Source organism: Musa acuminata, chromosome BXJ2-6, assembly GCF_036884655.1.
Source record: "Musa acuminata AAA Group cultivar baxijiao chromosome BXJ2-6, Cavendish_Baxijiao_AAA, whole genome shotgun sequence".
Lineage (NCBI taxonomy): Eukaryota > Viridiplantae > Streptophyta > Magnoliopsida > Zingiberales > Musaceae > Musa > Musa acuminata.
The window spans coordinates 20,077,209-20,099,854 of NC_088343.1; the positions used below are offsets into that span (position 1 = coordinate 20,077,209).

The 22,646-nt window shown below is 36.6% G+C and overlaps 1 long non-coding RNA gene and 1 pseudogene across 1 annotated transcript; both read right to left on the reverse strand.

The window, feature by feature from the left end:
* The window catches only part of LOC135615189 (pumilio homolog 24-like), a 68,305-nt pseudogene extending 52,329 nt beyond the window's left edge, over positions 1-15,976 (reverse strand).
* A 62-nt stretch (positions 15,977-16,038) lies between these two features.
* LOC135615190 (uncharacterized) lies at positions 16,039-22,236 on the reverse strand. The gene is made up of 4 exons (XR_010487900.1): positions 21,952-22,236; positions 19,815-21,367; positions 18,923-18,976; positions 16,039-17,682 (listed from the first exon to the last, which is right to left on the reverse strand). It is a non-coding gene; the product is annotated as an uncharacterized LOC135615190 (long non-coding RNA).
* Positions 22,237-22,646: the final 410 nt, after the last annotated feature.

Consider the following 22,646-nt stretch of genomic DNA (forward strand, 5'->3'; position numbering starts at 1 on the left):
ACGGCGAAATTTGGCGACGATCTTTTAAGCAATTATGGGAATTGCTTTGGGCGGTTCCAGAGGGTTGATGGATGGCTATAGAAGGGCAGCGAGATACAAAGAACACTGCTCTGATACCAGGTGTTAGAACCCTTGTAGATTCTAAACTTGGGGTTGATCTCTTTAGGGGATCGGCCTCCTTGGAACTCTATAGGGGTTCCTCCCTCCAACTTACTGCTCAAAGGCTGCAGAAAAGATTCATCTATTGCTTCTATTTTGGAGGGATCCATCGTCACACCTTCTTCTGATATGATATGCCTAAGATATTTCACCTTTTATTGAAGAAAGCAAAAATTTGTAGTGGCCGTTGTGTGTTCAAAAGGCGGTTTTCGGTATGTCTTCTTCGCACACTCGTATCTGATGATACCCAGATCGAATGTCCAGCTTTATGAAGATTTGTGCTCCCTTTCATCTAGCAATTCATCTACTATTGGAATAGGGTATTTATCCTTGATGGTAATGTTAGGACTCTAGCTTGGAGAGTCCTAATTGAGAGGGACATTCATGTAAAACTGTTAGGACTCTAGCTAGGAGAGTCCTAATTGAGAGGGACATTCTGTTAGGACTCTAGCTAGGAGAGTCCTAATTGAGAGGGGCATTCATGTAGGAGGTGTTTTCTTAGAGAAGAATTAGGAGTTGTAAGGGAATAGGAGTCTTGACTAGGATTCCTATTAGGAGTTGGTTAGAAGTAAGAGTCTTAAGTAGGAGTCCTATTAGAAGTAAGGATTTAGAAGCCCTATAAATAGCCATATATTCCTTCTCTTTTGATAAGTAATAGATGAATCTTTTCTGCAGCTTTCGAGCAGCAACTTGGAGGGAGGAACCCCTATAGAGTTCCAAGGAGGCCGATCCCCTAAAGAGATCAACCCCAAGTTTAGAATCTGCAAGGGTTCTAACACCTGGTATCAGAGCAGCGTTCTTGGCGTCTCGCTGCCCTTCCACAGCCATCCATCAACCCTCCACAACCTCCCAAAGTAATTCCCACAATTGCTTAAAAGATCATTGCCAAATTCCGCCGTCATCTCCACCACCACGGATCATCCTTTGATCTCCCCGTGAATTGCAACAGGTTCTGGTTTTCTACCTTACTGCTGATGCAATTTAGTTATCCTTATTTGAAAATCGCAAAAAAATTATTCCTATATTGCTGCATAATCTTTTCGTCATAAAGTTTTCATCTCTACGACGAAAAATACATTGCAGAATTCCAACCGTATAGCACCGTCTGTTTGATCTTGCTACTGTGTTTTTTCTGTCCAAATCTCTACGAAATTTTTATGACATCTTTGACACTTCCTAACAGAAGATTTCTCTTTGGTTTTGTCGAAAAATTCTCAATAGAAACTATTGATATTTTATGTCTAATCTGCTATACTTGAAAATCTACACTGTAAAATTTCAGCCGCATAGCACTGCTTATTTGATCTTGATACTATGTTGTTTCTGTCCAAATCTCTACGAAATTTTTATGATAGCTTTGACACTTCCCAACAGTGGATTTTCCTTTAGTTTCATCAAAAAATTCTCAATATAAACTACTGATCTTTTACGTCCAATCTGTTATACTTCAAAATCTGTGCTGCAGAAAATTTTAGCCGCATATTGTTGCCTTAACCAATCTATTTGCAATCTTTTTTGAATGAAATTTCTTATACAATTCATAGATTGTCTTGGCTTCCATCTAAGATTGATCTATTAAGAAATTCATCTCTAAAAACAATTTTATGTTGCTGCAAATTTTCGTTGTAACCTGCTGAAATTTTTCGACGAGAACTTTGCAATCGCAACTTGCACCAATTTCCTTACTGTTATACTGCCGAAATTTTCTTGATTAAATTAGACATCCTTACTGTCATATAAACTGTGATTTTTGTATCAATTCCCTCCTCAATTCTCTCAAATTTTTGGTGGAAATTATATCGAGAAACCATTGTTTCTTCGACGATAATTCTACTCTTACAAGATAGCACATACTTGCTGCAACTTCCACTGATTTCTATCAAGCCATTACTGCCATCTATCATAGATCCAAAACTTTCATCCATAGCCATAAAACTCCATCAAACCACACCCTCAAACTGCACCCAAAACAGCCACAAAACAAGCCTAAATCGTAGCCTACATCCACCGATCCACCAACCCTTTCGACCATCACTTCTCTTAACCTATACATGCCTTTAACCTGACAACAAAGGAGAGATCTTAACATCATAGATTTGGAGGCATATACTATGGTATCTAAGGATGCAATCAATGCTAAATTCGAAGCCTTGGAGGCGCGAATGGAGGATAAGATTCGGACGCTCTTTACTGAACTCAGATTGGGCCGACCACTAAGCCCAAAAAAATCATATCACGGAGAGAGCTTTGCCCAATCACACCAAGCCCGAAGATATGACTTCCAAGAGAGGGAAAGTTCTATGACCAACCCCAACTATCCATGCACGAGAGTGGACTTCCCTAGATGGGAAAAAGGAGACCCGATTGGTTGGATCTCGTGCGCGGAGCGATATTTTCGGTACCACAAAACCACGGATGCATCTATGGTGAAAATTGCAGCTATACATCTTGAAGGGGATGCTAAACAGTGGTTTGACTAGTTTGAACATACTTTTGGAGTCTTTTCATGGTGACAATTCAAAGAAGGACTGCTGATCCGCTTCAGACCAACCGATTACGAGAATATTGACGGACAACTAGCAAAGATCCGACAAACCTCCACCATTCAGGAGTACCAAACCAGGTTTGAAAGGTTATCTAATCAAACTCATGATTGGTCTCAAAAACAGCTTTTGAGGACCTTCATTGAGGGCTTGAAGCCGGAGATCCGAGGAGAAGTTAAAGCACGACAACCGTACACGCTTATGGCAGCCATCTCTTTCGCACGACATAAAGAGGAGCAATTGAACCATGAAGCTCGCAGGACTAGGGTCACTCCTCAACCAGCAAAATTAAAGCCCTCAACCCCTCCTATTGTCGATCGAGTCCCTTCACCAAAGAGGTCGACAAGAGAAGAGACACAACCGACCGACGTTATAGTACACACACTAGCTGGCTACTCAAACCCGCAAATGATGAAAGGGAGACTTCTTATGATTGAACTAATAGAAGAAGAGGTTATTGAACATTCAGAAGCAAACCTTGAACATAAAGAAGATGCGGAAGAAGAGCCACAATCGACTGACGTTACAGTACACGCACTAGCCGGCTACTCAAACCCGCAAACGATAAAAGTTGGAGGCCTTCTCAAACAACAACCGATCACTGTTCTCATCGACACGGGCAGTACTACTAAACTTTCTAAATAGTAAGCTTGCTGTTCGGATACCATTACCTATCAAGAATCGCTGCAGGTTTGATGTTAAGGCCACCGACGGATGGATTTTGAAGTATGATCGTAGGCGCCCGCAAGTGAAACTATTGCTGATCATGAGGCCTTACCAAGAGATAATTGCATATTTCTTCCTTCTCCCTCTTGATGATCATGAGGCCATGCTCAGAATTAAATGGTTGACGACATTAGGTGATATTTCTTGGAATTTTATGCAACTAATTATGAAATTTTATAGTAAAAAGAAACAGATGATACTGAACGGGAAACGTGGGAGCGACGTAACAACGATTTGCACACATCAAATGGAGAAGGTTTTGCATAAAGCATGCAGCGGCTTTTTGGTACAACTTGAGCAGCAAACTAAGGGAGAGCCATCAGAATTTGAAGATCCAAATCTACTTCCTTTGCTTGCTGAATTTTCAGATATATTTGACGAACCGCGCAACCTACCTCTTACCCGTCGGCATGATCATTGTATAACGATTCTTCCAGGCAAATCTCCAGCAAATGCTCAGCCATATCAGTATCCACATCTCCAGAAGGATGAAATAGAAAGGATTATAAAAGAGATGCTCGAAACAGGAGTTATTCGGCCATGTTGCAGCCCCTACTCTTCACCGGTGCTCCTCATACGAAAGAAGGATGGAACATGGCGATTATGTGTTGATTACCGAGCTCTCAATGGCATAACCATCAAGGATAAATATCCTATTCCAGTAGTAGATGATTTGCTAGATGAAAGGTAGCACAAATCTTCACAAAGCTGGACCTTCGATCCGGGTATTATCAAATACGAGTGTATGAAGAAGTCATACCGAAAACCACCTTTCGAACACACAACGGCCACTACGAATTTTTACTTTCTTCAACAAAAGGTGAAATATCTTGGGCATATCATATCAAAGGAAGGTGTGACGGTGGACCCCTTCAAAATTGAAGTAATGCAAAATTGGCCTACCCCGAGGAACATAAAATTGCTACATGGCTTTTTGGGTTTAATAAGCTACTATCGTAAGTTCGTGAAAAACTATGGAAAGATCAATGCACCACTTACTTCCTTACTGGAAAAAGATGTCTTCCAATGGTCGGACAGAGGCTCCACTGCCTTCGACAAACTTAAGGCAGCCATAACGACGACACCGGTGCTAGCGCTACCATATTTCTACCGACCCTTCATCATTAAGGCCGATGCATCTGGAGACAGAATGGGAGACGTTCTCATGCAAGATGGTCGACCACTCATATACATTAGCAAGACATTGTCTCCCCCCTATCAAAACATGTTAACATATGATAAGGAGATGCTCGCCATTATGCACGCAGCAACGAGGTGGAGATCGTACTTGATCAGGCGATACTTTCAAATCAAGACCGACCATAAAAGCCTAAATATCTCTTGGAGCAGAAGATATCTTCCCCCGAGCAACAAAAATGGGTAACAAAACTTCTTGGATTTGATTATAAAATAACTTACAAAAGGTGGAAAGAGAATGTTGTTGCAGATGCGCTTTCGCAGCTACTTGAGCAAGCTGAATTTTTGGTCATTTTACTTCCAACCAGCAACTTCCTTGAGGATATTAAGATGGAATAGCAGGAAGATTCAGAGACTAGTAAGATACAAAAAAAAATTAGAGGAAGCACTAAGCTCCATGGCTCATTACAATCAGGACTCAAAAGAATTATGCTATAAGGGACGCATTGTGCTTGTGACAAATTCTAATTGCATCTTCAAGAGCAAATTTTGGAAAAAGTTATTCCATATGCAGGGTACTAAATTGAAAAGGAGTACGACATATCACCCACAAACCAACAGCCAAACGGAAGTTTTAAATAGATGCTTGGAGACAGCCCAAAGCCACCCACCAAATATGACTACCCAAAGAGAACTCCAGACCCAGCCAAGTGCCATTATTGATCGACGGATCGTGACTCGATGACGACGACCCACTAATGAAGTGCTAATACAGTGGGCGAACCTACCAATGGAAGATGCCACTTGGGAGAACTATGACGACTTGAAGATCAAATTCCTAGAATTCACGAATCATCAGCCTCGAGGACAAGGCTGATTTGAAGAGGGCGGGTCTGTTAGGACTCTAGCTTGGAGAGTCCTAATTGAGAGGGACATTCATGTAAAACTGTTAGGACTCTAGCTAGGAGAGTCCTAATTGAGAGGGACATTCTATTAGGACTCTAGCTAGGAGAGTCCTAATTGAGAGGGGCATTCATGTAGGAGGTGTTTTCTTAGAGAAGAATTAGGAGTTGTAAGGGAATAGGAGTCTTGACTAGGATTCCTATTAGGAGTTGGTTAGAAGTAAGAGTCTTAAGTAGGAGTCCTATTAGAAGTAAGGATTTAGAAGCCCTATAAATAGCCATGTATTCCTTCTCTTTTGATAAGCAATAGATGAATCTTTTCTGCAGCCTTCGAGCAGCAACTTGGAGGGAGGAACCCCTATAGAGTTCCAAGGAGGCTGATCCCCTAAAGAGATCAACCCCAAGTTTAGAATCTACAAGGGTTCTAACAGGTAATGCCATTGAGAGCTCGGTAATTTATATCCTTTTGTTGATGGGGATATAAACAGGAATAACCTTTGTATATGAACAAATACTAGCAGGCCATAACACGCAACGGAATAAAATGGAACCACAATCAAACAGAACACCAAGATATACGTGGAAAACCCCTTCAATGTAAAGGGTAAAAACTACGGGGCAAACTAGAGATAATCCACTATGAGAATAATGAATATACAAGTCTCAATCTCTTGCCCAAAACCTTAGCAATAACCACAAGAGAATAACTAGGATATAAGGATCACGTCACTGCCCACAATATCTAAAACCTCCCCAAGTAATCACAGCAAGAGTCTACTATAGATTTGATCTAACTTGAGATGAGAACACTGCTAGATGATTGAGAACAGTCTCTCTGCGTTGTCCTTGTCTTCTTCCCTTTCTTTCTCTTATTTTTCTACCCTTCTTCTTCTCCTCTTTGTTGCTGCGAAGATCACCACGTTGCTACCCTTTTCTGCCCAAAAAATACAGCCACCACCCCCCCCAATCTTAATTAGGGTTAGGTTAAGAGGGGGTGTGGGCTGTGGGCTGCCCTAGCCCACTATGGGCTGAATTTGTGGGCTATCAGCTCAACAATCTCTCCCTTCAGCCCATAAGGGAGGCTGTCCCATGACTCCTCAATGTGAAGCCATGCCGACCAGCTGTCGGCATATCTCCTATCTTTCTTTTGGTAAGGTCTTCGTCAACATGTCTGCTCCGTTGTCATCTGTATGAATTTTTTGAAGCTGCAACTACTTCTCTTCAAATACATTTCGAATCCAGTAGTATCTGACATCTATATGCTTTGACTTGGAATAAAACATTGGGTTCTTACACAAATGGACAGAAAGCTTTCATAAATACTTATTCAGGGTTCCCAAGAAAGCTAAAAAGTAGAAGGATGACGATGGTTTCTATTGTAAATCATTAGTTGCAGAATGGAAGCATCAGCAAATGGATTATTTCTTTACGTTTTCAAGCTGTGAGACAATGCTAGAAGAAGAGAGAAAATAGAAGCTGTGTTTCACTTATTCTAAGTTCCTTTCCGTGTTTGCCAGTTGGATATGCTACTTTTCACTAATGGTATTACCATATTTTGAGTGCTTAGAAACATTGTGCATTCCCTTTTCGATTGATTGTCGTGATTAGTTAAACTCACAGCATATTTCATGTTGAGCGATCAGTATTCAATTTTGTTGTTAGGGTTATTATGCATGCTTTTAATGCAATACATGTATGGTGGGAATAATCAACTGTTATCAGATGTGTTCATACCATTTTATGACACATATTATTCCTCTCAGCCAATTCTTGATGCCAGGAAGCAATTTGAATTCTGATGGAATATTGATGATAGTTGTCTCTGGATGAGGATCCTAAACAGTGGTTCCCTCAAACCTTCTACTGTCAGTAAGCATTGCATAGGCCGTAACCTCGAAATAGGTTGTAGCTGGAAGATACGGTGCTCATCAGACTTTTCTTCCTCTTCTTTGCCTCTGCCTTTCCTCTGCTGCTGGTGGCGGTGGTGGGTGGTGGCTGCTGATGTCTCCTCCTCCATCTCCGAGAACCTCCAACAGCCAGCCTCGTTCTTGCCATCATCAACCCCGAGTTCAAGTGACTCGTGAGTCTCAAATTCTTTAGGTTTTCTCCTGTTTGTTGTTTTCTTGCTTCCTAAAGTTTCTCTTTTAAAATCTTCTGGAAATAGGAGATGAAAAAAATTGAAAAACCTCTACTGCTTTAGCAGATTAAAGATTGTTTTCTCACTAATAGTGCTGGAAGCTATAACTTTGGATTATGACGTTTTATTGGTGTCTTAGGTAATTCAACTAGGAATGACAACACTGATACGCTTTCAGGATAAATATCATCAGATAAAAGATATGTAGAATAAGATTTCATGAAGCCTGGGCGCTTGTCATCATTGTTCACGAAAGAAGAATTACCTAGACAATAATGTTCCATCACCAACAACAGCATATGCAACCTTTGGGTCATCAGATCTGTAGCTATCTCATTTTATTTTGTTTCTCCATAATTTTTGTTTTCGGTGATTTCATAGAAAAAAACCTCCCTTTTTTTTGGTTTTTACAATGGAGAAGCATTCCTTAAATTTCTCATTTGGTGCCCATTAAACCCTTTATACATACAATGTCCTTGACTTGATTTTCTGTCAGATGAGAAAAGAAATGTATATTATTTCTATACTTTTCTGAAATAAGAGAAAAAAAAAAGATCTGGTGATGATCATAATGGTAGTAGAAAAGGGTCATGGTGATGTTGAGTAGTGATGTATTTTTTATTTACTTACCTCATTCTTCAAATTTTATATTTTCCATATCTTTCGTAAGGGAAGATGCTGTGGTGATTGATTGGGATAATATAGTTTTTTTTTTTTTCATGAATCACTGGTATGATCCCTCTCCTTTTTTTTTTTTTCCTTTTGAGTGATGATGCTATAAATAAGCACTGATTGTCTTAGGACATTGAATTAATTTGTTTAATTTGTTTTGGAAAAAAGATGATCGATGAAAATGGTGGTAATCATCATGTCCAACAAATAATTCTAATTTTATGTAAGATTATTAGATAAACCTATCGATGTGATGCCGTAAGATTATTAGAAAATAATTTCTATTTGTGAAATAAACATTTGTATCCTATAATGTCGTGTATTTTGCATATAAGAAGCTTGTATTATAATCGATGTTCAAATAATATACAATTACGTATTAGTGTTGTAGAAAGTAGGTACAAGTAATTCATTTATCATGGATTAATACTAAGAAATCTCATTGTATTTACTTTTTTAAAATCTAAAATATATTATATTTATCTATCAAAATATTTAAAGTTTAATATATCATTCCGTAAATTTTTAAGTGTGAATCATAGGAAAATGAAAATTTAACTTTGAGAATTCCTTATATAGCATTTTAATTAAAAAAAAAATTCACACGGCTCTATTTTTTTCACAAATGATCAATTTTGCATGAGTTCTCGTTGCACCCATCATTGCCTTTACCTTGCACTGCCGTTGTGTTTACTCATTGCGTGAAGCCATCGTCGCCCTCGTAATCCCTATCGACCTCCATCAATCTTGTCCTTATGTGCACTAAGGTGATGACAAGTTGGATCGGGGCTAGTGGTATTTGCAAAAATAATGATACCTCACGCGTCCACCTTCCTTATGGGACGATCGTGAGCAAACATGACAAGAGCCGACGAGTAAGCCGACAAAGCTCGGGTTTAGGGTTAGAGTGACAATAATAAGAGCTTCATGTTATTAGCTCTCGTGTGAGGGGTCGCAATATTTTAAAATTGAGATGTGCTAGTTCTCTTTCGTAATATTTTAAAATTGAGATGTTTTATGAAAAATTCTAAAAGAAAGTTTTTTTTAAATTCATCTAATTTTTAATACGGTTAAAATGTTGTCAAGTCATTCTTTATGCATAAAGAATAATGAACAGAAAAGTCCACAAAAGCTTTCATAAAAGTTACATAGGAAGAATCTCCTACTCAGGTTGGGCAACAGGCGCTGCTGATTAATACCTGATAAGAACAGGTATTAATCATGGGAAATGACGTAGACAAAATGGCTCCTTCCACAAACTAAAATTAACTTAGACAGGATTAAGTTTGCAGAAAGTTGTCATCCAAGGCAAACAAAAAATGTAAGGTTACATCATATCTTTTTCTTCTTTCACTTATTGACATAAGATCATTTGGATAAAATTTATTCTTTATAAAATTTTTAATAAAATTATAAAAAAAAACAAATACATGACTGCATTGTGTAGATCAATATTAAAAGAAAGACTAATCATTATATACATAAAGAAGTTTCTCCAATGAATTTCAAGAAAATATTTTCACTACCGAGGAGTTAATGGGAATAATCATCAAAATTACATGGCAAAAAGAGGACAGATAGAATGAGCAGAATGAACTGAAAAATTATGTTCAACAAGAATCAGGAAATATTAACATCAAAAACAGTTGAAAGGTTAATAGATGAACCTTTTTTTGTTATCAGCATTCACACCCTTCATCCTGCACGAAGGCTTCAACCTCCTTTTTTAACCAACCTATTCTCAGAGCTTTAAGAACACAACGATCCATCAAAGGCTGAAGCTTAGGCTTCGTCAAAGTCTTTAACCTCTGAAACCGATGATTCTAGGAATACGAGAAGCACCTTTCAACTGCAATAGACATCCAAATAATCCAATGTGAACACTGATATTTGTACACAAACACCATTTTTTTGAGTAATTACTCTATTTATTCCTCCTCTAGTAGCATCCTTTTACCTGTGGCCTTGAGCCCAGACGTCGCACTTCCCATCCAAAGCCATTTTCCATAGAGTGGCTGCGAAACCAAGGCAATCAAGGACGAGCTTCCTGATGAGCCTACTGGAGTGGAAGTTCTCCAAAACATGCTCCTCTTGTGACTCATTTGTCTTGGGCAGGGCTACCAGAGAAGCTATTGCTTTATGCAAAGCTTCCATTTTATCAGCAAAAGATTGCAAGATACTGTCACTTCCACCAACAACTAGCTGCATCCGAGGAAACAGAATGAGACAACAAAATATAGTTGCAAGACATCATGTCCTTTTCAGTAATAGATTAAATGATAAAGAACAAACTGATCTTTTTAAGCCACTTTATTATTTTTTTTTTTCAAGAGCCTAATAGGGCACTAACGCTAGAAAATAGACCAAGGCATGTCCATGTGAAACACTAATGAACAACAGAATTTACAACATATACAAAATAGGATACATCCATGTCAAGATTCAAGATATCTTTGGGGACATTTATTCTTCTTTCCTGCGCAAGAACAATATCTAAACAAGAGGCTATTGTTAATGTATGACCTTGGGAAAGTCAATGTACACAGAATTGACTCTACAAGCAGAGAGATAGATACCTTGTCTTGAAACCGTGAACTCATGGGTAAAAACTGTAGACTTCAATTCCAATATCAATTTATTATTATTGTCATAATTGTTCCTTCAGATATAATGTAATACAATTAAGAAAAAACCTAAAGAATCACAACGTTGATCAATTATAGCTTTGGTAGTAATAACTCAACAAACTAATTGCTTTTTGCTATCATAGTTCTATAAACATAAATTGTGAAAGTCAAAGTACTTCCTAATATTTGGAGACTAGAAACAGTAATCTAGAACAAAAGGCCATTGGCATGTCAAAACTCCAATGACACATAAACTAGCCAAAGAAAGAACTTGCTGAAAATACATTTTAGAGGTTCTCGTAAGCTTTGGGATAAAAAAACTTACAAGGATCCGCCATTGCTCTGTAGCTATATAAATTTTAAATGGTTTCCAATTCATGCGGGAGTACTGTTAACTATAATAGACATGCTTCTTTCAAATAGTTGACGAACAACCAAAGAGAGAACAGACAAGAAGTAATTAAGAACGTCACTTCAGGAAAAGATCATAATGTTTCAATATCGTCTTATGAAAGCTTGAAGATGATATGGGTTATATCAAGTGATTATAATCTTGTCAACCTAAGCATAATTTTAAATAATAGTCCAGGGGGATACATAAATTCATATTATTAAAAGAAAGAAATGTCGATTAAAATTAAAAATAAACGTCTGTGTAAAAAAATACAAACAAATTCACTATCGGATGGGATGTGAATCTAGAATTATAATATAGATATCAAGCAGGTCATATGATTTTTTTAAAGTAATACTGTTTACACAATTTCATATACTCCCACTGAAAAACTGTAGAAAATATCTTCTAGAATATGAAAACTTCCATACATTCCATGTTCACATGTGAGAAATTTTACATGATAATTTTCTTTCACATATGCAAACAGACGGCCATCAATGATAATTCAGCATTTCAGAGGGAAGGAGTATATACACATTTATATTTTTTATACTTATATTTATCTATATAGGTATGTGTGGAACTTTCCAATGACAAATACATAGTTTCAAACTATTGCAGTATGTAATAGTCTCCAATTTTTGGTACATTAGACCACCAACTTTCAATAGCAATTTTGTTAATTATGTTTCTAACCAAATCAAATAGAAGATCGGTTAATGAGGGGATACATCAGGAGTTCTACAGAAATGAGAAACTAATAAAATTAATGCAGCAGCTCAGAAGAAAGTGACAGAAAAAGAACACCTCATAAACTACTTCTTTGCCGAAGTTTGAACGGAGTAGCTCACCAACGTTATCAGTACAAGTTTCAAATAGTCCCTGCAATAGAATGACCAGAAACAATGAAATCTTTTAAAACCATCAAGTGCATATTGCACAAAATAAAATGAACCAATTTTGTTCTTTGTTACTTTTAGTTTTTCTGAAAATAGTAGTAAAAAATCAAGTAACAGCATTTACACTCTTGTTAATGAAAGCTTAAAGTTTAATGAGTAGCCTCTCAACCAGCAGAAGGAAACCGTGCGTGTGTGTGTGTGTGTGAGAGAGAGAGAGAGAGAGAGAGAGAGAGAGAGGAAATACACTAGTAAAAGTCAATTAAAGGCACAATAGTAAAGAACTGAACAAGGAGTTCTGGAATGTCAATTAAAGGCACAATAGTAAAAGTCCCTAAAAGTTTTTGAATGGTCCTTCCACTATTTAATATTTGTAACAGAAGGCTGTGGAGTATTCTTGACATTTGATAAGGCAAGCTATCACTGTAAAACTAAAAAGGTAACAAGCTTCCAGATCAAATATGTACCAAATGACTGTAGACCATACTGGAAACCGCTGCTAACAAGAAAAGACATGACACATATGGAAAGAAGCTCACTGAGACCCCTAGACTGAGGTCACATTGGACCTTTCCAGCCTGGGTGTAATATGAAAGACACTCAACCCACATGAAATTTAGGCTAACTTAGTTTGGCCTGCTCAACTTGCAATTGTACTTTATTTCATATGCTATTAGCAAAGGGAGCAGTTGCCTGCAACCAAAAAAACCAAAGACTTCATAGTCAAGGAAAAATCAGAAAAGAATTTTCAAAAAAATCACAAAAGAGATTGGTTCCAGAAAAGGGCATTCAGCGACACTGTTCGGAGTTTTGTCAAGATTAGTCATTTAAACAAACAAAAACGACAGTCCAACAATCAAGGGATGTTGGATATGATCCTATGTGACAAGAGAATCATTGCTCTGAACATTCCAATGGAATTGTTATCCAAAATATTCCAAATCTACCACAAACTAGCTATAGACAAATCAAAGTTGCCGAATAGTGCCTCTCAATAAGTCATGTACCATTTAAACTAACCAATAACTCAAACTGAAAGAAGAAAAGATTTCTTATAATGCAATAAAGTATTGGAACTAAAAGTTGGTAGACAGCTTTCTCAGAATGATCAAGCAAACGATTTGAAAAGTTAGAAATAATGTTTATGTAAACCATTGGCACATATTATGATAACCAAAGAATTGTAGAATACATATTTAAAGCCAAAAAAATTGCAAGTCTGATCAAAATAATGTTAACAAGGGAAAAGAGAATTATGACGGACAAAAGCAATGCTAGAGAGCAACATCATATTGTCAAAAGCAATGCTAGACAGTTCATACAGATGCTTATGTATTTTGAGGGTTGAGAAAAGGGTGCTTACAAGACTCCCAAGTTGATCAAGTGAAAGCTTTCTGACATGACCCTTTATGCCTTTAATAATCTTTTTTCTTTCCTGTGAAATTGAATCAAGTTATAACATTCCAAACAAAAGAAATACTCAAGTTTAGAAAATAAAGAAACTAAGCTGATTCCTATGGTATTTTATATGCTGTGTAATCTAGAAGACCAAATCATAGATTTCCATGCCCGATCAAGAATGACAGCATATTGATAAAAGCCACTTCAATTAGTGATTAGAAGGCAAGTAGTATGTATGACTACTAGAAATAAATGCAACAGATGCGACAAGTTATCATGAGAAATACCTGAGATCAATTAGGCCATGCACCATAAATCACATTGTATATAGTAAATAAGCACCTCAACTAACTGGCTGAAGGGAAGACAAAATTGAACACACAAACATTATTACACACCTTTGCGCTTGCATGCTTGACACAGAGGATACAGATCTTGAGACCATCTCTTGTGCGAATCATCCGAACAAGAAGTGGTTCTTTCACATTTTTGTTTTTAATTTTCCTCTTTTTCTGCATCTCTGGAGCTGAGAAATGAGGACTCTCCTCTGCAGAAGCTGACTCTCTCACAAGAAGAGGTAATAATTGTTGAATAACATCTGCAGCAGAGGACTTCAAATGGAAAAAATAGACACAAACTGTAAGTTTTAAAAAGCTTAAAGCTATACAACATATAGATGCAGTGGGTAAACATGACAAAGATCACCTTATCAGCAATTGTGAAAAACTCCATGATTTACAATACCATTAGTGAGAGCCTTGTATATAATGGAATGATCAACAATCCCTTTTTCCAAAAGTGGCTGAATCACAGACATCATGTGTTGCAACACAGATGATTTTTGTAGTCCAAGTTTAGAAATTATATCCACCAGCCTTATATAAAAGACGTTGTTGTGTTATAACACCATGTCAGCTAACATAAATAACATAATCGCTATATTATATAAAAGCATAAAAAATATCGCCTTAGGGTGTTTAAGGTTGCATGATATGTTTCACCATTGGAATTTGTTTTAGAAGCCCTAAATTGGCTCAAACTATTATCTTTTGATAAGAAGATCAGATTTTTGTTAGGTAATTTGGTTAACCTCTCTGGAAGCATTCCTTCTTTATCCTATCCTATTCCGGGTCACATCAGCACATAGATCTAATGACTTAGTCTGCAGCTACCAAACATATCCCTGAAATGCTTTCATAAATCTGTTAGGTAAATACTTCTTGAATATGAGTCACATACTTCCACTATGTATCCAAATTTACAGATAATTATTGAAAAGATTGGATACTTTTTAGCCTCTTAGGATATTTCATGGTAGTATTTTGTTCGTTAATTATCATAGAGATGGATATATGATTAGATAGACTATTTACATGCCTTTTGTATAAACCATCAAATTATTGTAATATGGAACTAGTAGAATCATATTGCTCCATTTACAAGTTCTTCCTACCCTTGCTATATGCTTGAAATACAATGCCATTAAGCATTATTTTGTTTATGGATAATAGTTGTCATCATGCATCGCCTATTCTAACAACATAAACAAATATTAACCTTTGTCATGTGCAACATTATATATTACAATATTTTTATTGTAATATCATCTCCTATTTTTCAAAGGTTTGATATAGATTTATCTATATCGTGTTGTTTTGGTAATGCAAGTTGTACCATGCTTTGAATGTCCAAGGAATTCTGATTTAATTTGGTAATTATTCACTTAGTTCAACACCAAATCCGAGAGAAGTCAGGTGGTTTTTCCTAATTCCTTAGCTAATAGTTCTATTCTTTACTTTTATTAAGTATTTATTTAAGAATATCTAGCTACTGAAAATCAATAATGCATATATCGTTTGTTTAACTTTTAACAAAAAAAAAACAAAAAAGTTTCCATGCCTATCCCTAGGACACTATACTCACTTTCTACCTTATTGCCCTTCTATTGCTTCCCACTAATTAAGTTGTTGTCTATAAGTTTCAGATAAAATGAGCCCTAAATATATTACAATTCATACAAATTCTCCTGGTATAATCTCCTGATAATGAGTCAACATGCTCATCTGTTTTATCAGAACCATATTAGAGAATAAAAAAAATAAAGAAAGCAATATTAAAATACAACCGAGCAAAAATACAATCATACAGTTTTCTTCTCCATATCCGTTAGCCATAATATATCATCCTCATTGAGTACGATTCAGAATTTATATAGTCAAAGATGATTTTCATATTGCAAAAGAGGAAAGAATATGTATTCATAATCCGAAAATACAAAGATAAGTGCAGTCCAAAGAATCTCTTATGTTCCAATTACCTGTCTGAATTTGTTAAGGTCAGGTCCTTAAATAAGTGAAGCTCTGTAGAGTACATCTCCATCAAAAGGATTTACTTTTGAGACCCTTTTGCCAAATGGAATATATAGTTAATGACTACACAAAGAAACAAGATCCCAAAAAAATTTGTTAAAAAGTTATTAAAAATATAAGCAGTTATACAAAAGCTCTAAAAATCTTTTTTTAAAAAAAATAAGCCAACACATATCGGCGATAAAAAGAGAGAGTGCACAACAATCTCACCAAAAGATGTGTAACACTCAAAATGACTGTTCATTTTTTGAGGGATTTTTTGGATGGATCAAAGTAAATAAAAAGGTACAGAATAAGCAATTTTTTATTTCATAGGGGGGCTAGTGTTGGTGGTAGGTGGGGGCCATTGTTGTAAACCTAAACAATTCAGTCAAATGATCATATAATTTGCATCTACGTATAAAAGAGAATTTAGCTTAATTTACGTTAAAAATGGCATGTGTTATATGTATTCATATATAAAAGACTTGTTGAATTAAACTGAACCTGAATTATGTATATCAATAGCCTTTCCAAAGAAAAGATCGAGTTAACCACAGCAAAAAGTCATGACGATAAGTAGATAAGTTAAGCTCAAATATCATGAGCAAGGTCCATAACAAGACCATATAATAATGATAAACTATACACTTACTCATAAAAGCTTTTATCAAGTCTCATTATAAATCTAAGCAACCTCAACTCATTGGATTGGCAAGTCTTAAGGCTTTAAACCTTAGCATTCCTAGATATAGAAGAGGGGTTACAGAAGGAGGGCAAAGGAGAAGGGTTGTTTTTGACAAAATAAAAATAGAGCAATCACAAAAGCTAAAATTTGGGCAACAATTGTTAAACTAGACACATGTATAAACTCCAAATTAATAAAATTGTGGCAAGATGCCTCGATAAGAATTCCTCTAAATTACACCTCATGCAGTTACAGTATAATTAAATTTGAATTGTAAATAGCCCACAGGTCCATTTTCCATAATCAAAATTATGATTAAATAACAATATACTAGAATGCTTAAATTTTTTATACCCTACAAACATGTAGATCCAACCGAATGTCGCATAAGAGAAGTCACATATCCATGTAGAGAGGATATGAACCATTCTAGTTGTTTTCTGCTCATTGAGGAACACACAAAAGAAATCTAATTCAACAATGGAAAAGATCCACATAATTCAAGTCTAGCTTTACTATAAAACATATCCAGTTCACAAGTTATATGACATACCATGATCTAAAAGTTTCTTTACTAAATAAGCTGTATACTTTTTCCATGAAAGAGAAAGAAGATGAGGCCGAAGAGCCTAAAAACCAACATCTCTTTCTTCTTGTGTACAATATTTGACACACATCTGGTAAATAGTAAAACACCATAAAAGAACTAAATAATTTAATAATAGAATGAAAAAGCATAATATCCATCACATGCTTTGTCATATAACATTGAGAACACATAAAATTTAGAAGTTAGTTGTTCACAAGAAAAATGTCAGAAGTATGAACTTAAAATCACTTGAAGAACACGTGCCGCAACATGAGAGCCTGTAATCTCCACAAACTTCTCATTCATCTTACGTAAGAATTCACTTACAAGCCTAAAGAAATACTATCCCCATAAATAGCAGAGAGCTAATGGAGTGCAATAAAACAGTTGAGAACTTACTCCGATATCGCCTGTTTGCCTACATTGTAACATCTCATTTTTTCCCACCATGAAGCAAACTCTTGAAAAACATCAAATTCAACTCTTATTAGCAGTTTCTTTAGAAATGATTTAGAAAAAAATCTCAAGCATTACTCAAATATACACATTGTATGTCAAAAGGGGGAAAAAGATCAGAGAATAACTATATGAAAATCAAAGGGTTTGTTAAGCCATAATCTATAGTTTGAGAAAATAAAAGGTGTTGCACCAAATTACTTTACACAATAAACTTAAGCATATATGCTGATTACCGACAATGCAAACCAATATAACAAATGAGCACTACTCAAATATAAATTACCATTTTCAGGCCTTGAGGATTTGATTGGTGCTTGAATTGGAATTCTTTAGGCTCGCAATAAGTTCAGAGATAATACATGTGCATTGGTGAGCAACTTGATACCAGCGAACTAACAGCTTAAGTGTGCTACCAATGACACATGGGTTTTTCTTCTCCATTCTACGTTCTTAACTGCCATCAATATTATTCATTCTTGTTGGCAGAGCTTTCCTTACTCATCTCTCCCAGGAGACTAGTATAGTAGCTTATTAGCATTAAGTTTTCACCGACGACTGTCATGTCAATTGCGACATTTTGTGTATAGACTTACCAACCAGCAAAGACCAACTTCATTCAACAAATCCTTTCTCAATGAAAGGACAATCCTTGGTTTTCAAGACAATGTCCACTGACTTACTTCTTGGTCTTCTTCTTTTGTCCTATTCCTAAGTTTTCGGAAACATGGTTGGTTGTCTTCATTTCCATGTTATCCCTTATACCAAAAATAACTAAACCCTCAATTTCAACCTAAGTGTTGCACATCATAAGCCTAAATCAACTGTGATACGTAGATCAAACGTCAATGTGTGTCTTATTATAGAACAAGTGCTTGTCTATCACACGAGAGATTTAATATGCCGACAAAACCCCTGGGACAGCATCATGTCCCTGAACCATCACCTTGCTGACATCGCACATGCCACGAGACATAGTAAACAAAATTCAGCCAAACAATTGAGGTTACTAAATCCTGCTGAAACTAAGACACAAACAGAACAAGTGGATCAAACTATTGGTTTTGATTAGGCTATTTACACCTACAAACACGAAAAAACAACAACAACAACCAAAAAGTGATTCCAAGAACCATTCAAATAAGACATTGTTGGAACAAATCATGTAATCATTAGGCAACTCAACAAAAGCTACAGAGTAATAGAGGAAGAAAAGATGTTTGTGCAGTTAAAATCAAGCTTACTTTCTCAAGGTTGTAATTTGGTTTCCTCTTCTTCTTCCTTGTTTCAGCCATTTCCTGGACAAACCAAACGATATCAAAAATCTAGGAACATTCTCAAACATCACAGTTTAAATTCAAATTAAACTAAAGTTAGCATTTTAAATGGTAGAGCAATAATGCATGTTGCCCATGAGGATTAGAAGCCTCTCCATGACAATTAACCTTCTGGGATTACACTCCATCTTAAAGAAATATAGATAGCGGCATACATAAATTGAAGTATGCAAGTATACAGGTTCTCTCGTCTGCCAGCCTTTCTTACACTAAAGGAACCAAGCAAATGAAGGGTCTATGTCAAAGATAATTGAATTCCAAGAATATTTAGTCAAGCCAATCGAATTAAGAAATAGGAGATATCGTCCATCAATACTTTTACAAAAAGTTTAAGAAAATGGAGTCTCTACATCAAATAAATAATCAATTAAATACAAAAATTACTCAATTCGATTCAATCTTATAAAGCACAAAGATCGAGAAAATAATGAATCATTCAGCAAACTTCTAACCGTACTACAATGACCTAGAAAAAAATGAATCATGTTCCTGAACCATCACCTTGCTGACATCGCACATGTCACGAGACATAGTAAACAAAATTCAACCAAACAATTGAGGCTACTAAATCCTGCTGAAACTAGGACACAAGCAGAACAAGTGGATCAAACTATTGGTTTTGATTAGGCTATTTACACCTACAAACACGAAAAAACAACAACAACAACCAAAAAGTGATTCCAAGAATCATTCAAATAAGACATTGTTGGAACAAATCATGTAATCATTAGGCAACTCAACAGAAGCTGCAGAGTAATAGAGGAAGAGAAGATGTTTGTGCAGTTAAAATCAAGCTTACTTTCTCATGGTTGTAATTTGGTTTCCTCTTCTTATTCCTTGTTTCTGCCATTTCCTGGACAAACCAAATGATATAAAAAATCTACAAACATTCTCAAACATCACTGTTTTGTTAGGAAAAGAGTTGGCACTAAGAGGGGGTTGAATTAGTGCAGCGGTAAAAATTACATCGGTTCAAAACTTCATTGCGATTAAATCAGTTTCCGACGAAAAACCATTTCGTAAAGGTATTAACTTTGAAAGCGTACGGAAGAGTAGTGGATGTAAAGCAAGTAAAGTGGTTTACAATAAAGTATATTACACAAGAGAAACGTAAACCAGATTTTTATTGTGGTTCGGTCGTCGTGACCTACATCCACTTCGTCGATTCCTCTTCCGTCGAGACTACCAGCATCCACTATCGATCTTCTTTCAATGGGCGAAGACTGACTATCCTTTTACATCCCTTTTCTCCTTTTCACAGGTTTAGGGGACAACCTTTTACAACCCTCTTTTACAAGGTATCCCTCTCACACCTCCCTTAGAACTCTCTCTAAGCTTTGGGAGGAGGGAACTAAACTTTCCAAGGTTTACAACTTTAGAATCATAGAGTTTTGCTCAATATTTCTTACCTTTCCATGTAGGAATAGCTGGGGTATTTATAGGCCCCAAATGGATTCAAATTTGGAGCACAAAATTCAAACCCCCGAAATTTCAGGGTACGGGCAGTACCACCGCCTAGTCTGGTAGTACCACCACCTAGAAGACTGTATCTGGGTGGTACCACTGCCCAGACTAGCGGTACCACCACCTGACACAATCTCGAAGATTGTGCCATGACGGTTTCACTTGTTTGATCATTGTTTGAGTCTTTCTCTTGGCCCAAAAAAGCCCAAACTTGGGCCCAATTCTAATCCTAATTATGTGCTAACTATGAAATTTAAGACATTTACTAAGCTAAAAAAAGTTCGTAAGTCTAGGTTTCTTCCGGCGATCTTCTAGCGAACTTCCGACGATCTCTCGGCAATGTTCCAGCGGACTCCCAGCAAGCTCCTGGACTTCACGACGATCTTCTTGGTGAGTTTCGATAAGCTTCTTTGGCAAGCTTCAAGACTTCTCGGTTGGTTCCGGCAGAACTTCTGACGAACGTCTAGACTTTCGACAAACTCTAGAACTCCCAACGAAATCGCGTTCTTGACTCTGGGACTTCATTTTTGTTTTATGTCTTGCTATCGTAGTTAATCCTGCACATGTAAAAACACACTTCGATCTAGATAATTATTACTAAGTATGAATCATGTTGTCCGGCATGTCATTGGTCCATCGACGCTTCGTCCGATTCTTCGGCGCAATACCCTCTTTTGCGGCCTATTGCCCAATAAGCTAGTTGAATCCGTAACTCTGATATCGTTGGCGTAATATATGCTCTTCTTGGTCCGATGCCCGAATCCATGGCCCGAAGCCTTCTATCGATACATCGACCGATCCTTTAGCTCGACGTCCAATCTTATGACATATTCCTTTGGCCCAACATGATTCTTCCTGCTTTAATTGTCTAATCCTGATCGAAGCATCCTGTGTTACACAAAACACAAATCAAATCATAAATGCTCATCAATTGGTTTCATCATCAAAATTTGAGATTCAACAAGTTTAAATTTAAATTAAACTAAAGTTAGCATTTTACATGGTAGAGCAATAATGCATGTTACCCATGAGGATTAGAAGCCTCTCCACAACAATTAACCTTCAGGGATTATACTCTATCTTAAAGAAATATAGATAATGGCATACAGAAATTGAAGTATGCAAGTATATAGGTTCTCTCATTTGCCAACCTTCTCTTACACCAAAGGAACCAAACAAATGAAGGGTCTATGTCAAAGATAATTGAATTCCAAGAATATTCAATCAGGCCAATCGAATTAAGGAATAGGAGATCTCATCCATCAGTACTCTTACAAAAAGTTCAAGAAAATGGAGTCTTTAAATCAAATAAATAATCAATTAAATACAAAGATTACTCAGTCCGATTCAATCTTATAAAGCACAAAGACCGAGAAAAAAATGAATCATTCAACAAACTTCTAACCGCACTACAAAGAAACCCAAAAGCCCCAAACAAAATAAGACAAGTAGATGACGGTAGTGCAGCAAACCTTGGTAGCCAAGCACCTCTCCCTTGGGGTCTTAGGCTCCTTCTTCACCTGTACAGTGGCCTCATCGTCGGACTTGGTAGGCTTTCCCAGTTTTAACTCGAATGCCTTGTACTGCTTCTTGAAGCCTTGCGTTTTGAGCTTCGTCGGCTTGGAGGCGGTGTTCTTAAGCTACGTCAACTTAAGCTTCCCCCCTCCCTTCGCCGCTGGGGGCTCGTGCTTCCTCTTCTTGGATCCGTCGACCTCCCCCACGGGTTTTTGGATGGGGTTTTGAATGGTCGATTTAGGGATCCACAAATGGGTCAAGCCGACCCGTCGATTCAGCAAATCGGCCCAAAAACATATATCCAAAGAAACGATTATAATATTTTATTACTATTTATGATCCATATTTTACTATATAAATTTTATTTTAATATATCTAAACTATTTATTTATAAATATATTTAAATATCCTCATCTTTCTACTCTATATTTAAATATATTTGACAAGCGATGGCACCGCCAACATCGGGAACCCAAGAGAATTCAAAATTTGGAGCCCAAATATGAATCCTCTTGGGGCCTATAAATACTCCTCAATTCTCAGTAGAGAATACAACTTTTGAGAAGTTAGAGATTGAGATAAAGCCTTAGCAAAGTCTTTAGAAAGTCTTGTTTTCAATTGCTCGGGTGTTCACCTCCTTCTTTCTCATTGA